This window comes from Mesocricetus auratus, unplaced genomic scaffold, assembly GCF_017639785.1.
Source record: "Mesocricetus auratus isolate SY011 unplaced genomic scaffold, BCM_Maur_2.0 Super-Scaffold_15014, whole genome shotgun sequence".
In the NCBI taxonomy this organism is placed as follows: domain Eukaryota; kingdom Metazoa; phylum Chordata; class Mammalia; order Rodentia; family Cricetidae; genus Mesocricetus; species Mesocricetus auratus.
In genome coordinates this window covers 42,334,300-42,352,863 of record NW_024429186.1, presented here as the reverse complement: position 1 = coordinate 42,352,863, position 18,564 = coordinate 42,334,300, and the positions used below count along the sequence as shown (strand labels likewise).

The 18,564-nt window shown below is 43.3% G+C and overlaps 1 long non-coding RNA gene across 2 annotated transcripts; it reads left to right on the top strand.

Moving 5' to 3' along the window:
- Positions 1-4,044: 4,044 nt before the first annotated feature.
- LOC101832980 lies at positions 4,045-15,403 on the top strand. Of its 2 annotated transcripts, none has more exons than XR_005876271.1 (4): positions 4,045-4,245; positions 5,304-5,460; positions 14,768-14,883; positions 15,008-15,403. It is a non-coding gene; the product is annotated as an uncharacterized LOC101832980 (long non-coding RNA). The 2 variants fall into 2 exon arrangements; XR_005876270.1 differs by having other exon boundaries at positions 4,053-4,245; positions 5,337-5,460.
- Positions 15,404-18,564: the final 3,161 nt, after the last annotated feature.

Genomic DNA, 18,564 nt, shown 5'->3' with positions numbered 1-18,564 from the left:
TGTGCCTGAGGAAATGAACTGAAAACAGTACACATCCTCTAGACAACACCTCACACCCTGACACCCTTTTTTTTTGTCCATCCTCTGAAATAAGCTTCCTAGTGTTGTCACCTTGGTGGCAAAGACCTAGTGGTGCTGAGCTCTGTTTTCTCCCCCAGTTCCTTCTCATCCATGGCTGCACTAGGACATTATAGGCTGGCCAAAGTGAACTGCTTGTTCACCGACAGTCCTGTTGGATTTCAAGCATTTCAGGACTGTGGGGACACTGCTGAAATGAAGGCTCCAAGTCCAGGGCAAATTACTCTGAGCTGGTAGTCTAGGCAAGGCTGGATGCTCCTACATATGGGCCATAGTGAACCACAGATGCTATGTTAAGGTGCCAAAATATACATTTTAAGCTGTGAAGTAAAGAATGCAGAAGAAACAGCTCTTTGGGTAACCAAGTTTAGTATATGTCTTCTGGAGTCTCTAGAACTCTGCCTAGGACTGCTGCCTCCTGACACTTCAATTGAGACTATCCCATCCTTAAGGGCTGAAATAATGCCCCTTTCTATGACCAGGGATCTTTGCTTTCTTGTATTTCCTAGCCTATATGGTAGCTTTTAAAGTCTATAGCATAATTTATTTATAATACAAGATCCCCTTTTGCATTTTCACTTTCATTTTTTAATACAACAATGTCCTTTCCATATACTGCTCCTTGTTCTCTTTCAAATTCATGGCCTCTTTTTTCAGTTGTTATATGAATTTATGTATATACATATATATTCCTAAATACACAAATACAACTTGTTCAGTCTGTATAATGTTACTTGTGTTTTCAGGGCTGACCATTTGGTATTGGATAACTAGTTGGTGTGCTCTTCCCCAGGGAAGATTATTTCTTCCATCCTTGGCGGTCCTTAGTTATCTGTAGTGCTTTGTGTAGAGTTACTTTGAAAACATTAACCATTTCCAATAAGATGTAACCGATGAATCAAATCATACAAAATCACCCTAAAGCTTTGTGTGAGCCTTACAGTTTCTGGGGATAGTTCTCCAGGAGTATTTGGAAATACCGCTCAAAAGGAAGCTAGCAGAGTGAAGCATTTGTGAAATTCCATCTGCTGTAGTGTGGGCACAGAGGCATATGCCTGTTATCCCAGAACTCAGAAAGCTGAGACAGGAGGTCTAGAGTTCAAAGCTGGCCTGGGATATACAGCAAGGTATGTTCACCAAAGAACACCACAAATATTTGCAGCTATCACTGGTCCTGCAGGGATTAAGAGTCATACCCTTGTTCTGTTTCTAGTTTTGTCACAAGGCCACTCTGTCATCCTGATAGCACCCTGACCCTTCCTTCATATTTTCTAATATCTATTATTTAAGGATGATGGGCCAGTGACTTGGAAGTTACATCACAGCGGACCAGGCTTCCCCATCATTTCAGACACATTGCATGTGTGTCATGTTGCTCCCCTGAATACTTGGCCTTGATTCCATAGTGAAATAGCACATGGTTATGAGTGGGTTTTTGTTTTCAGTTCTGGAGACTGGATCTACAGACTCATGCATGCTCAGCTTCTGAGGTATACCCCCATTCCTGCTGGCCAGGCACTGTACCTCAGTGATATGCCTGCCTGCCTCGGCAGCATATGGTATCATATACTCAACTTTTAAAGGTGGGTCTGGGGACTGAACTCAGGTCCTCAGGCTTGTGTGACAAGCACTTCACTGACAGAGCTGTTGTCCCAGCCTATGAGGATGCATGTTTAGGAGAGAGAGGCTAGAGCAACTCAGAGGACTCACACTGAGTTCAGAGGGACTGGGAAGAGGAATGATAGGGAAATACCAAAGTGACACTAGTTTGAGTACTTCCTGCAGCTCATGGAGACCAGTGGTCTTCGAAAAGGAAAGCAAGTCAGTGTGCAAATACAGTGCTTGAGCAAGTCTTCCCACACCCCAACTGAAAAGGCCAGCAGCTCCTAGGAAACACATTTTGCCCAATGTGTCCCCTTGGTCAGTGTGAACAGCTACCCAGCTCAGGAAGACAGAGAGTCAGAGGACACCATTGCTACATATTCCGAGGGCCTCCCTGACATGCACCTAGCTCTGCTGTGTGCTAGACAGTGGGCACTCACTGATATCCTTAGAGACTTAGCTTATAGTGTGGAAGGATGAACCCTGTAGGGTGGGCTGGGGGAGTGTGACTGGGCCTGTAACTAGGAAAGCAGCTAGGAGGATGTAATTAAACAGCAACTTGCTGGCTGGGTGGGAGGAAGCCAGGTGAGAGGGAGGCACCCTAAGGAGACAGAAATACCATGCACATAACACTGGAGAACTTGGAACCTTCTCCATACAAGGCAGAGAGGAGTCTAGGGTGACTGGAAGCTAAAGGTCAAAGTTTGAGTGCCTGGGGAAGAGCTAGAGGAGAAGCAAAGAGACGGCAGCCCGTTTCAGTCTCTTTTCTGCCACAGCAAAGTAGCCATCATGTGACGTGCAGGTGGATGCCGGGGGAGGGGGAGGGATCTGAACTGCTTTCACGGTCCACCTTCAGTCCCCACTGCAGTAACTTTAAGATCTTTACCCCACCTCGGCGACTTGTCACTTCTTTGCATAGGACCAGCTCAGTTCCTTAGCTTCTCAAACTTCAGCGCAAACACAACTCCCAGATCAAAGTTGGACAGAGGCATTAAGTAGATGCCGGAAGCCTCTGAGCTGTGGGGTGTCACTGTTGCCCCACCAGCTTTGAAGATGGCTACCTCCACAGTACTTAACACAGCGCTATGCAGCAGGCCTGTCTTAGATATAAGCACAACATTTCTTTGTAAGCGATTCCCAATGGTGCTGACTTCCATCCTGGCCCTGGCCTAACTCTCTAGGGAGCCGGGAAAAAGCTGTGCTCCTTCCTTAAGGGAAATTTACCATCAAGGGGACACGTTGGGCAAATGTCTTTACTAGGTATTTTGTCTTTCTTGAGTTTGTTCATTAGCTTCTCAAATGTTCCCACTTTGAGGTTCTTACCATGTCTTTCCCAATAAAATAACAGCACTAACAGCAGGGATGCTGAGAAGCAATGGTTAAGAATATAAACAAAACCCAATTAAAAAAAAAACCTTTTCCAGAAGTCAGAGAGCATGCTACCGGAAGTCAGAGAGCATGCCAACCTTTGTGGAAATTACAATAAAGCAAAAATGACCAAAACGTATATAGTCCCTCCCAGTTTTCTTTGTGAAAAGTAAGTACCCTTTTGGGTGCATTTAAAAATATACATTTTATTTGTCCTTTGAGAATTTAATATAGGTATACAGAAAATTTTGATCATATCCATTCCCCATTCCCTGGACCACTACCCTAGAAACCCTACATCTTTCTTCCAACTTCACATCTTTTCTGCAATTTCTTTTTTACAGAAAATTTCATATTAATTCAAGGGTTTATTTTTCTCTCGGATCCAAGTGAAATCTGCTTTTGTGAATGAAGTACTTTTAGACCATTGGAAACCCCCTCCCTACTCTTTGCCACTACCCCCCCCCCAGATATTTGACACCCTGTTAGGAGGCAGCGATACCGGGTGCCCAAAGGAATTAGACTCAAGATTGAGTTTCATGGATTAATATTTCCCTCTTCCAAATGCATCAACTGCTCAAACCTGCTTATAGGAACAGGAACACAATGGGAGACAGTCCCGCAGCCAGATCCCACAATTCAGCTCACACCTTGAAGCGCTGTTCCACCACTGTCCCCAAATTCAATTTCCATGGGGACACCCATCTAGCCTCCAGTGAATGACCATTTCCTGGGACGCAAGGCTCCTCTCAACGCTCAAGCCCGCGACGCTCCCGCGTTGCCAGCTCTTTAGGACCAAGTCAGTGGCGCGTGGCTGGACCTCTTCGTCCCAGCCTTTTCTCCAGGTTTAAGCTCCCAGACTGGCTCTCAGCAGCCCCCTCTAGCGCTCGAGACCTTCAGGAAAGTTGTTCCGAGCGGTGGAGGGGCGTCATCGCCTCCTAGCAACGCTCCTAGCAACCGGATAACATCTGCTCCCTTTGGTCCAATGCGCGCCTAGAAAAGCCGCGCGCCCGCCTCGCGTTCTGAGCCCGAGCCAGAGGCGCTTCAGAGAAGGAGGGACCGACCTGCAGGAGCCGGCCGCCCCGCCGAGCTGCAGTCGCTGCCGCCACTGCTGCCGCTGTCCCTGTCTGAGCCCATCAGAAGAGTGACACCTTCGCGAGAAACAGAAGCTGCGAAACAGTTGCACTCAGTCTTCGGGTGAGTGAACCCCCTCTCAAGGCATACCAGGACCCCTCCAGCCAGGCATCTGACCCCGAGGCTCAGAGAAGACGCGTTCCCTAGCTCCAGAGGCTAGGACCTTGGCCTCGTATCCCACCCCGCCCCCAGCCATTGAAAAGTGACCAGTCATTGGTCCCGAATAACTTGATTTGATTTTTAAATCCCAGGATTGGATTTTGAGACTCCCCCTCCGTTAACTACTGTTCGGTTAGTGTTCAGAAGTTTTCCACCCTCCTTGATTTTGCTTTGCCTGGCTGCCTGAGGCTGGAGAGCTGGAGGCAGCGAGCGCCCAAAGGCAGCCTGTGGTGGTTACGGACAAAATGACACGGAGTAGGCTCCACGAAATTCCGTCAACACGTATGGAGAGCAGGCTTCTGTTTTAGGTCCTCAGCTGGAAAGGGTCCATCTGGCCAGGAGCAGCCGTTCACGGGTCCTCAGCCTCCTGAGCAGTAACCATAGTAACTCACCTCTCTAGATGAGTTCGTCCTTATTGGATGCCCGTCTTCCCTTGGAAAGCCCGTCTCTCTAAATATAGAAGATGATGAGATCCGTGAGCACACAGCCATGCAGACTAGGTGTGGTTAAACGGAGGAGCCCTTTGCTGAGAACTGTCTTCAGACGTGTAGCAGCTTCTGGCTACTTCAAACCTTTCCAGAAAGAGTCACCATGCCAGAGAAAGGCCAAGTTACTCTGGCTTGGGTTCATTGCTTTGTGATTTTGGAGAGGGCAACAGTATGAAATTGTACAAGAGCTGACTGTGATTTTTTAAAAAATCAATCTTCCCCAAATAATCACCTGTAAATAACTGGCGGGAAGAGTTATTGGGCACTTTCGAAATCTCCTAGGGGGAGTTGACGCTGTTCTGACTTAAACTTAAGTGATTGTGTGAGTTTGAAGGTTTATCTCTGTCTAATCCAGATTCCAGATCGACCCCACCTCAAATATCTCAGTCCCACACCCTCGCCCCACCCCCAACCTCCTCATGCCATCACCTGCTCTGATAACCAATTCTTGTCTCTACATCCCTGACTCGGTAGAGGTGACTTATGCCAGTGTCTCCTTGTTTCAAGATCTCCAGTCACCATTCATGAGCCCAGGGCTGTGAGACATGCTCCATGTGCCGAGGGGAGTTCTCACCAAATCTTCTGAGGCTGTCCTAGACTTACACTGTTCGGACTGAGTCAGCATTACCAGGTAATCACAGGCCAAAGAGAAATTACTCTTTAAATATGTATCCAGAGAAATAAATGCTAATGTAGCATAGCATCATGGCAATGTACAGGATCAATAGAAGGGGCTGGTTGTATGGGCCACCGCTGGGCTGAAGTCACTAAGTGTTTTCTGTAAAAAGGATGTTTGTGGGCTGTCAGACAATCCTCCTTTAGACCCATGTGAACTGGGTGGGTCCAGTGAGGGAACTTGGAACTTTCTGAGCCCACTGGCAGTGTGGATCTGGGGTGAGAGGAACCAAGGGAATTCTTCAAGTTGCCACGGGAGGTTGTGGGGACTTTGGGAATGCCAGTTTACATGAGCACTTAAGATAGAGACCAGGGAAAATTAACTTTCTTCTCAATTTTAAGACTGAATTTGATGTACAAGCCAATGTTCAGCTCCTTAGCCCTGTAGCACATGGTGTACTGAGCCATGCCTGTGCAGTACCCTGCTGGGAGACTAGCCCATTGAATGGCAAACCCAGAAAGATGTGCCCCTCCATAGAGACATGCAATTGGAGAGAATCTACTCAGATCCCCATTCAAAAATTCTTTCTGATTTTATATGGCTTTATGACTGTCATGAGACTTTGAAATCATTCATTTTTATGCTTGCTTATGGAAATCACTGTAGTTTAATAGTATTAGGATAAGATAACCATATATAAACTACCCAACACTGCAGAGTTCATTAGCTCTTAGTACCTACCAGCCTCCTCCCTGCTTCTATGTTAATTACCACATTTTATTGTGAGAAACAAATCCGTGGAGACTGATGAGACTCACCGCAGTCTTCCATGGGATGTGTATGTGTTCTCTGCCTGGCGTCTTTCTCAGGAGTCTGTGAGTAAAGCAGCCACAGTGATTGGTTCATGTATATGCACCAGTCTTGTAATTTATACATATATTATTTATGTACCATTTCTTATGTGATATACATAGAAGTTTAAAGCCTCTGTGTCCTTTGATGTCTGTGTCATTGAGACCACTGCCCACTGAGACCACTGTCACGATCAAAAAGTCAAAGTGCTTCTCAAACGTTTGTCTTGATTTTCATCATGAAAGTGTAATATGCAAAATATGTACCGTACAAATTTTGGTGAGCATATCTGTATGAAAATCACTCATTGCTGATGTCATAGTCTTTAGTCCTAAATAAATAATCATGATAGCAGACACTCTTAGAGATGTTGGTGGCTCCCTCAGTTACAGTGATTCCATCAAAGAAAACATTGGTTTTGAAGGATCTAAGTGCCCTCATCAGTGTAGCTGCCATCCAAACTCCAACACTTTGGGTCATAAGGAGTGTGTGTGTACTTGGAATTTGATGCTTAGACTAGATCAAGCTGAGATCCAGCGCCTAGGGCTGAAACCATGATCTAATTGCAGCCTTCTGTTTCCAGCTGCTCTCTCTGTCAGGAAGTTTTTAGATGCACGTCAACATTCATGTTCAGATTTGTGTCGTGAAGCTCCTATAAGGCTTTGAAGATGCCTTGAGACACAATGGAATCTTTGAAATCTCCATCAAGGCTTCCAGGCCTAGGCTCTCTGCTCAGGACTCAGTGTCAACAGAGAAAACATTGAAGTCCCAAGCATGCTTGAGAGCCAATGCATAGCCAACTAGACTGTCTTCCAGAGCAGTGTGTGCTTCCGGAACCTACAATGACAACATAAATATGAAAGGAAATATAAATATATATATAAATGAAAAATAAGTTTCTCAGAAATGGAGGCAGGTATGAACTGAATAAACTTTCAGAATTGAGGCAAAGGAAGAAAAACCTGCCTTCATGTTGGCCTTGGGGGCCTGTAGAAGCCAGTCTAGTTAACTCTCTTTATTTACATTGAATTTGCATTAAAATTACATTTTAAACTTAATTAAAAATAGGTTGTTTATTTAAAGAATCCTAGTACATTATTTCCCCCTTTTAGCACAACACGATTTAAATTGTTTTCCCCAGTCAAAATTATACAAAGACACCAATATACACCCATCCAATTTCAGGAAATAGTTTTCAGAGGGGATAATGGGGTTATTAGGGAAAGGCAGTAAGGATTTGCTAGTGTTGTATTCAGCACTATCAAAGATAGCCTTGTATTTAGAATAAACCAATGATTTACATTTATATTCTTGACTGCAGAGGCAAGAGAAAGTCTTCTTAACCGAGAGGCTAGGAGACTTCTAAATTCTAGTGAGAGGATAGAGAAGAGGCACAAGTTTGCAACTGGGGACTCTGCAGGGATGGATCAGAGGGTCTGTGAGACTTCAGGTGCCCATGCCTGCAGAAGGAAGCCCCCCCACACACTGCTGGAGATTATTTTCTTGCTAGAGAGTCTCTAGTTGGGAACTCAAATGAGACGCCATAAGAGCAGAAGGCAGAAAGAATGTCTCAACAGCAGAGCAAGGTCTGGTAGAGAAGCTGGTGGTGGTCCTGACTTGAGTTACACAAACCTTCTTGGATAATAGAAGCAAACCTGGCCTTGGGGATGTTTTGTTGGTAACACCCAGATATAATATGACAATGGATGATATACAAACAAAAGAGCATGTGGATGATACTGGTCAGGACTCTCTAAAAGGCCTCTGTTGCGTACAGGACAGGGATAGAAACTCACCTCTCTGGTTACCGGCCCTAGGTATCCACAGGAGTTAAAAATCCCTCTCTAGACATTATTGGCGAGGTAATTTTTGGAAGCCATACCAAGGCTAATTTTCATTCTTTGTTACTCCCACATTCTAAGGTGAAGGGGTCAGGGAATGGGGACACTATTCCCCCAGAGAGTGATAAATCAGAAGGTGTACTCTTGAAGCTCATGGCTTTTGGCCTCTGTCATTGCCATTGGCTAGCTTATTAGAGAAGTGGGCTGTGGTGAAGTGTAGCTGCCTTATTGCCTGGCTGGTCACCTCGTGTTTAATGGTGTTCTCTCTGGTTCAGTGACCAGTAGAACAGGACAGGCTTGTGGGACTGCTGATGATCTGTTCAATAGTCCACTTCTGTGCTTGGGACTGTGCCAGGGGACCAGGAATCTCAGGTCAGACAATGCTGGGCACCAGTATCTCTGAAAGTTCCTAAGAAAGCCTTCCAGAATCTGCAACTTGTTGGTAATCCCAAACTGCCAATAAAGTCAATATTGTGCTTGGAATACATGCTAAATCTGAAGAAACAGATTGCTCCATTGATTCAGAGCTAAACACCAACACTGAGTTCTGTTACCATAGAGCATATCATGCAGCAAGGTGCTGGGTACTTGTGGGCTTATTGACAGAATGAACATAGCTGATGGAGTACTGTCAGATATCAACAAAGCTGTATGTCCACAGAAAGCAAGCCAGTACAGTCGTGGACTTTGTTCCCATCTGCCTTCGTGGACACACTCATGAATGTTTTATGTAACCTGTGCTTCACACCAGTGAGGGCACATATGACATGATGCCTCTGAGTAGGATATATATTCATGGTTTGAAAAGGGGTCATTGCAATAATGATGCATAACAGTGATTGAGCTGGAATTATGACTGTGTGTGACAGACGCTGAAGAAAACGCTTTTAAAGCACCATCTCAGCCAAATGACACACAAATCAGTGAACTGGGAGACTGTCGCCCTACATCCCATGAAAAAAACCTCAGGCTCTTTCAGGTTATATCCTGAAGTCACGAAACAAATTACAGAGCTGGGGTTTGTGATGGTGTAATGCTTTAAGCCATGCAGCAAGACTGCAGAATATGGCTAGCGGGGTCAGATGAGATAGTTCTCTTTGTTGTTGTTGTTATTGTTCCTGTTTTGTGTTTTTCTGGCTACACTGAGGATTGAACCCAAGTCCTAATCATGCAAGATGATTGCTCTATCACCAAGTTACAGAGTTACATCAACAGCCCTAGATTAGATAATCCCAAACAAAAGTATTTATAGCCTTTAAGATGAAAACTATCACATCTCATAGTTTTCCTATCAGTTAGGCATGGTTTAGACAGACAGACAGACAAGACACTTTTACTTTCAAAGGCCAATGCCAGGCTCACACCACGAAAGGGGAACTGGGAAGGCCCTGCTGTGTTTACGACAGGCATGGGCTGTTGGTCCCACACAGTGCTTACTTTCCCAGAAGATCAGCCTCACCTCTTCTGTCTGTAGCTGGGATGCACACCTCTAACCAGATGGCCTCAACTTGATCTTTACCTGTGTGTTAGTTAAAACATTGGGGAAAACTAAAAATTACTAAGATTAAAGTACTAAACACAGCAGCTCTTAGCTCTTTATTGGATTTCTCCTTTAACCTAAAAAAAAATTACTTAGATGGGGTGTCCTTTTACTGTTGCCTGCCCTTTCTAAGTGTTTATAAATTAATTTGCGGATGATGTTACCTTAATGTACTGTCCCTGAGCCTCCCACCAAATGAAATCACTTGAATGCTAAGAGGATTCCAGTTGCCTGGAGGCAAATGCAGAGCAATAAGGAAGCAATCGTTTGTAATTGCATTTTAAGCATTTATTTAAAGACATATGTATGAATCGCCCTGCCAGAGCTGGAATGACAGGTGGGTCACCCTGGCCTGTGGCTTTTGGTGTGTTACTTGCTGAGCCCTTACACTGTGACATGATGGGGCCTGGCACAAACATTTTGAGCAATACAGAGGGCACAACATTAAAGGCAATTTTAACTTTAATGTTCAGACCAACATTAGCTGTTTCGCTTCAGAAATAAATTCCGGCTCAGCTCAATTCAGTCTCGTAATTTGTATGTTATTCTCAGAACTCAGAATGCTGACTCTAAAGGCATACAGTCACTTTGCTCTTGTTTATCCCATTGGGTTTTAGGTGAATTACAAGCTTTTTGGTTGCAGGAACATAAGCATATTGATTCCTGTCTACTCAGTCGCAGCAAGTGAACATCTTTGGGTATGCAGATCAACACTAGTGAATCATCCAGAAGATTAGATAAATGTTTAATAGACAGATTGCATTTCCTTTAGCCCCAAACACATGACCAATAGTAATACAGCAGAAGCACCCTCTCAGAGAGGTTGTGGGATTTATATAATGTCTTTCAACTTGGCCATCTGAGCTATCTTCTTGGAAACTTTCAACCAATACCTATCCCCTCTGTATGGCTAGGTGGTGCATACGATCTTTAGGTCTGAGCTAGCGGGGTGGGGTGGGCTTGGTTTTCACATGACTGGCCTTGGTCTATTCGCACTCATTATTATGACCCGATACAGGGCTTACCGTGTATTAGGTGTGATGCTGCTTGACGTAGCCATAGGAGCCAGTGTATTTCTAACTGCATTGAACAAGTGAGATTGGCAATGAGTTTAGATAATTTGTTTGAAGTCACTAAACTGAGAAGCCATAGAGCTGGAGAGTAAACCTACACCCTCCCCCACTTCCAGACCCCCAACTCTTAGCCACACAACTGGCTTCTGTGTACTGGAGTCTCTTGGGGGCTGTGGTTTCCTCATGTGCACTCAGAAGAGGCTGCCCAGCATGATCAGTCCATAGCTGCCAGATCTGAAACTTGTGAGTTTTGATTCCTGGAGTAAACAGATGTAGCAACTTACGTTTGCTGCATCCTTTAGCCTCAAAGTGGCTAAAACCATCTTCCAGAAAGTGATGTGGAAAACGTTACCAAGAGCCAGGCAGCCAGCATGGAGGGGATTGCCAAGCCGACAGCAGCTGTGAAAGCTGTTCGAAGACTCAGCAGCCAGCAGTGGGAGTGTTTCCTCAAGAACAATAAACTCAGTGACTAAGCCCTGCCCAGGAGGCACCGGCTCCGGTCTAGACCTCTGAGTATTCTGCTCTGTATTAGGGCTGATGCATTCTGTAGCCATCCAGAATCCTTAGGAATAAGAATATGGATGCACCCACCCTCCCCACACACGACTATATAAATATATCTGTTAGGTTGAAAGAGCTCCCCTGGAGGATCTCTGGGGAGGGGGAGGCAGAACAGTAAGTTTTGGCACTTTGTTCTCCAAGCTAAAATTTGTTCTCCATTGTGTCATGAGTGGCCTTTTAACTGGTTACAAATGTCCCAGATATAAGATGATAAAGCAAGCCAGTATTTAAGGGAGGACATACATTTAGATGCAAACAATGTTACTTACGGTAAAGTTGTGCTTCTTATTTCTAAGTCTTTACTTACTCTATCCTTCCTTAGATCTTGCCAAGAAAAACTGTGACCTAAGCACTAATGCTACTCACAGGCATTGAGGCCTCTTGAGGTGAACCTAGATGAATCCTGTTGAAAATGGACTTCATTCTTTACTGTGTAATTAAAATGGGAGGTAGTGTTCACGATGCAAAAAAAAAAAAAAAAAAAAAAAGCACCCAAAGCACCCAAGCTGGTAAAGGGAAGCAACAGCCACAACAACAAAACCGGTCAAAGCTTGGCTATCAGCTGATTGGCTGAGTTCAACTTTTATTGCCCACTAACACAGTTCTCAAAACGCAGCCCCAGCTAGCTGCCCACATGGATCTCATTTGGAAATTGGGTTAAAAATACAAGTTTTCCCTCCAGACCGGCTGAAAAGGTAGAGGTAGGCCCAGAAGTTCATAGTAAGAAGCCAGACAAGGGGTACTGATGAATGCTAACATTTGAGAACCACCGTTACATCAGTCAGTTAATTTAAACGTAGCAATAGGGGCTGAAAGGCTCAGCATGTAAAGAGCTTGCTGTATAAGCAGGACTCCCCGAGTTTGGATCCCAAGCACTCTTGCTGAACGGCCAGGCTGTGGCAAGGACCTGCAATCCAGATGCTGAAAAGGTGAGACTCAGGAACCCCAGGGCTCCCTGGCTGGCCTGTCTAGGCAGTTTGTGAATCAAGGCTCAAAGGAGTAACCTGGGGATCAATTGTGGAGGGAAGTCCAGGCAACCTCTGACCCCCATTTACCTGTGCACCTTGTGTAGATGCACAGGAACACATGCTCAGGCATGGAACACATCAAAGGCATAAACCACATACACACACGTACTATGTGAGTACATGCATACACACACATACACACACACACAGGAGGAGTCATTATCACAAGGGATAAACTAAGTTTTGTTATCTAGTTATTTGATTAGTAGCTTTCAAATAAACCCCAACAGTTCCATTATTGTAAAAACCAACCAAACCATAAAAACAAACAAACAAACAAACAAAAAACCCAAAAACCAAAACCAAAACAAAACAAAAAGCCCAAAACCCAAAACCAAACCAAAACAAACAAAACAAACAAGAAAATTGGGTTTGGTGATGGTTCCATTTGTTTTTATTTCATCAGTATTGTTCTTTTTCCTATCTCTCTCAAGCCAGTGAAAAATCTACATGAGCTGTGTTTTGTTGATTAAGTTCAGGAACTGTGTGTGTGGAGCGGGAGTCCTCACCCCATCACCGGCCTTTGAGGTCGGATACACAAACGCTTTAGGCCGTGCATTCCTTAGTAAGACATACTGGCACTAACTTCGGGCTTTCTTGATTTATAACTGGGACACCAGAGAGAACTGGGGGTGCTGAGGTGAGGCTGTTGCTTTCCCTGCTGGCTCAGGAGAACCCCGCAGCGGCAGGTGCGCTGTCTGGAAGTTATGTACATGTGCCTCCGAGACAGAGGAAGCACCACAGAAAGCAAGGTATCTAGAAGCATACATTTCATTCTTAAGCTCGCTAACGCTCTCCATTTTAGAGGAAAAGCATCAAATGTCCTAGTATGAATTTATTTGACCCACCTGTCTACATACTCATTATGTTGTGAATCAAATGGTTGTAACACAGAAAGACTTGAGGTATGGGTGAGGGCGAAGTAAATTGTTTAAATATGAGCGTGCTTTGGACCCTGGAGGTTGGATGACTACCAAGCTGAACTCGGGTTGCTTGCTACTCTCACTCTGCTTTGCATTGGGAGAGGCTATGTGAGACTTTTGATCTTGCTACCTTTCTGTGGTCACAGCGCCATCTAGAGTCCATCCTGGGAATTCACTTGGAAATCTTGGTGAATTCAAGCTGGTTTTTCTTAAAGTCAGTATCTCCTGCTGCAGTAGCATTTTCAAGGAGGAAGGAAAGGTTTCTGTTTTAACGTATTACACTAAAGTCAACTATACTAGCCATTCCCTTTCGTTTCCTCATGATTAACCTCAATTATCTCAAATGTCAGAACGAAGGTTAAAAGAGAATCAGATAAAATGATTTTGTCTGAAGATAGAGACTTACGTTACTAATTAGTTAATTAATTTTGCTTATTTTTGAAATTGCATTTTAATTACATTTATCCCTTCCCTTTCCCGCCTCTAACCCTCCCAAATACAAATACCCTTCCTGCTCTTCTTCAAACTCATGGCTTCTCTTTCCATCAGTTGTTATTGCATGCAAATATGTATTTATGTATTCCTATCTAAAACCTGAGCAAAAACTTGGAGTTCTCTTTCCTAGGAAAGGCTGCCTCCCCCACTCCCAGTTTTCTCCAGTTGTCTGTAGTTCTTTGTTTAGAGAGTTGAGGCCTCGTGGGTTTTCTCCTGTCCAGTTTGACATGCCCATCCTTGTTCAGCTCTCATTTGGGCAGTCATGTTGGTGAGACTTTATGGGCATAGCTACTGATGTTGCTAGGAGACAGGATCTGTAGCAAACCCCCTGGTCCCCTGATTCTTAGAATCCTCCTGCCTCCTCCTTTGCAGTGTTCCCGGAGCTTTGACTGGGGGAGTGTTTTGTAGATGTGTCCATTGGGATGGGACTGGGTTCCACAACTCTGCATTGGATTGGTTATGGTTTTCTGTGTGGTCTCAGCCTGTCACTAAAAAAAAGTTTCTTTGATGTGGGGTGAAGACTACATTTATCTGTGGGTGTAAGGACAATTGTTGAGATTGATGTTAGGAATTATACCATTATTTTTAAAGGCGTAATTTGGCCACCAACTATTTTATGTCATTTTGATTACTCTAGAAGTGTTAACTTCCTCAGAGCATTGGTAAAATTAGCAAAAGGAATGAGGGAAAACTATCTAATCCCTTCCACTCTACTTTGTGTATCAAATTCAAACGTGGATGTATTTTGGCACAACATTAAATAGTACTTGAATTTGATATCTGGGGCTGCATAAGGGAATGGACATAGAACTCTAAATTCAACCATCTATTTTGGGTCTGAAATGATGACATTTTCCTGCTAATAGGCACTTCAATCTAAAGACAATTGCCAACAACAGTGCTGTTTGATGACATGGTAGCCACCTCTGGATTTCTGCTTACAAATGGTCTTCACATGACAAAACTCTCTTTGCTGCCACCTGACCTTTCTCTAATTGCTTTTTTTTAGCTTATCCAAGAGAAGTACCATCATATTCATTAACAACGTCGAAAGTAGCCTACTTTAAGAGAAAATATGCAGAAGAAGAAGATTTACATCAAGATTGCCATGGGTATTTTCCAAAAGTAGGTATTTACTCTTCCTCCTCCCCCACCTCCCCATCCCCAAAGCCATTGGTAGCACCAGGCTCTAGCCTTCTTCTTCTTCTTCCTACGTGGGGAGTAATGGCTCTCTCTATTTGCTTTCTAGCACCTGATATTACCCGAAGACAGGACTTGTATCCTCAGGCTTTCCCTGGAGAAGCTCAGGTTTCTTGAAGACCCAGAAACCTACTTAAGAAGGTCTGTGTTAATTAACAATTTGCTGAGGAAGATCCACCTAGAGACGGAGAGAGAGAGCTATGAATACTTTAAGGAAGCTCCCTCTTATAAGACTGCTTATTCGGATACAAGAAAACGGCTGAAGTTTATGGTACAGGAGTGCTGTTCCCAGTCTCTCTACTACGAAGAGCTGCATTCCTACCACATTGTGCCTTATGCTTCGGAGAACGCCATCTATGGGATGGGCTACACTGGTGACCACTTGGAGCAAAATTCTCAGTTGCTTATTTATAAAATGAATTAAAGTAACCGTTAAGTTCACTGATATTTTGTTTCTAAATGCCTGAACTGTTTGTAGTGAAGATGTTAATATAAGACACTCATTATCAGTGCACTTGATCTCAATGGTGAGATGCATGCTGAACTGAGGGAGAGAACCATGGGTATTACCCAGCAATCCTCAGTGCTATCACACAGGAAAAAATACCCACTTTATCATAAAGCAGTGAATAGATGCATTAGAAGAAAAGGTATTTTAAATTTTTTTTGAGGTAGGAAGGGATTGATCTCTGATCAACCTGTTAGGTTAAAATTCTTAAGTCACTCCCCCACCTAAATTCCACCACTCTTTATTGAACAGTAGCAAATAAAATAAAATAAAATAAAAAATTCATATTAAATGGCTAATGCTGTGACCCTGAGGACTAGGGATGGAATGAATCTAATTTTATTTACACAGTGAGAGTTCTGTCCTTTCAGAAATTCTTTGGCTTGTCAAACACTGTGGCAAATGGTTGTTTGTTGTTAGTATCCTTTAACCATGAGTGACAGCTGAAGACGGAGCGAGCTTATACTGAAGTTTTCTTGTTCAATGTAACAACGGGATTTCCCCAAGCTCATCCACTTTCTTCTCCTTTTCTTGATTATTCTTATTTGGACTGAACAGACTTTCTCTTTGAGAATGAAATGTAATAAATTAGCATTGCATATAGGATCATCTTTAAGTCCTACAGGTTGATTAAAATTTGTGCTGGGCTTTTAAGAGTTTAAATTTTATTTATGATCTTTTTTTATAGGCTGTGAAGCTCAGGAAAGGGTAGGCATGCAAATGTGTTTTTAAGAGGATAAAAATTTTTTTAAAAACATGCTCTGGAAAGTTGTCGAGAACAATAGAATTTAGACATAGTGTTATTTCTTCATCTTGCTAAGAGCTCTCGAAAGGTGGCAGGATGGAACATTGCACTGACTTTTGTACAGTAGTCGATCACTTACCACTTAACAAAAAGTCTGAGAATGCCTTTGGGGAGAGATTTAGATACGTTCCTATGATTTACAGTTCTAAAAGCTGAAGATTTAACAGGTTGGATAGATTTATGGAAATTGTTGGAAGTGATTCATCTTGTTCTTGAGGTTTGAGTGAGAGGTCTGACCTCAGGGTCTGAAGTTTTTGTCCTATGGAGTATTTCATTTAAAGAACTGTTATTGATAAAAATAGATTGGGAAAACTAGGTGCCAAAGGTGTATTAAGAAAATACCAAAGACTCAATGATGCACGTTAGGGAGACTATGGCAGTGAAGCTAGCAAAAACAAGATTCTAAACCAAGGACTGCATGGGAAATGTGGGAACATTGTTAAGGGCTTTACGATGACTGGTTTACTGCTGCACCTCCTGAGTGCTTTGTTCAGAATGATGACAGACAGGAGTACGATGCTGAATTAAGATATCAAGTTTTTGCAACTTAAATATGGCGACTGTCAACACAGTGTCATCGCCAGCTGAAGTGCCATTTTGTAACTAGGCTGGCTGCATCTTACTTTGCTTTTGTTTTTGAGACCATATTTGGTGACCGTGATGAATCACCAAGGTGATTTTGTACAAAGAATATGGGCGCTCTAACGAGATTGAATTGCACAAGACTACAAAGTATAAACGTATAGAAAGGCACATATTTGGGGATAGAAGAGAAAGGAAGAGGAAAAAAATCACTGAGAAAGTGTAAATTTGTAATATTTCCTGTATGTCAGAAACCATAAACAAAGCTAGAACTCTGGGACAAATAACCAGTAACAGATGTAAAAATCCATTTTATTTGAAGACATCATTACCTGAGTGCTTTGATCTACACATTCGTAAATAAGCTGTCTTAGAAGCCAGTGGTACTTGTGATTCTACTTTTATTTAAATATGCATTGATTTAAAAGCAGGTTATTTAAAAATACTTTTTAGTGCAAATAATTTCCCCAATAAACTGCTCATAGATAAGGACTTGACAATCGTTACCTTCATTTTTCTTTTAAACTAGTATTTCAGTTCTGCAGACTTGCCCCCGTTAGCTGGTGGATGGTTGTGTTTTACCAGGGTTATCTGGGATGTCTGCTCTGCTCACGACTTCCGTTTCTCTGTAGGCATCCTTCCTCTGGTGACAGAAACCATCCTTAGGATATGGAAGTTGAGATGAGAAATCTGAGTGTGTGCATTGTACTGCTTACTTACTGCAGGTACTGTAAAACACTCTGGCCCCAAAGAACACCTGCACACACACACATGCACGCGAGCGCGCACACACACACACACACACACAGATATAGAGATTTACACACACACTCACAAACACACTCACAAACACACACATCTGACAAAGCAGAACACAAGGACACAAAGAAAGAGGAGAGAGAAATGAAGAGGAAAGAGAAAGAGGGCAGGAGGATCAGTAATAGGCAGGATTCATGAGTGAAAGAGCAAATTGTTTCATGTGAGGGATTATTGTTTTCTTGCTGCATTCATTTTCTCTTTCCTGTTTCCACCATACACGAAGCACCTGCTGTCTGAATGCATTGATCTTCCCTTTCATTCAGCAACGATGCTTAATATAAGATTCTATTCAGCACAGATGAGATATGCGATTACTACAAAATACTGCTGAAACTGGACTCTGGGCAGACCAGTGAAGGAAAAACAGAAAGTACAGTTGGAGGAGACCCTAAATCCTGAGGCTGTGTCCAAATGTGTATACTCAAATGCACAATCTGTTTTCAACGCTCATCTCAAGGTTAAGCATGTTGGTGGCAGGAGACTTGGACAGAAGTGGAGAACCACTCTTAGGGTTGAACGTTGTGCCAGAGCTGGGTGTGTGACCTGAATGGTACACAGTTTCCTCAAAGAGAATTGGGATAGTTGGCACTTGCCTTTTCCTTTCCAAACTGTAAATGGTTATCCAACAGCTTTCTGCCTAAGTGTTTGCAGGTGATACAATGCCCAAGGAAGAGAAGAGTTTAACTAACGCATATACCATACTTCACATTGTATTTTATGCTTGGAAGCATGGGATGCCTCCATTGCCTGGGGTAATGAGTCTGGTCTGCACTCATTTCTGGGATGTCTCCTTAGGAGATGGCGGGAAACAAATTCGAGTACATGACAATCCCTCAGTCTTTCTAGTTTCTTGTTCTTTTACAGGGCAAACCAAGTTGATATCAATGTCGAG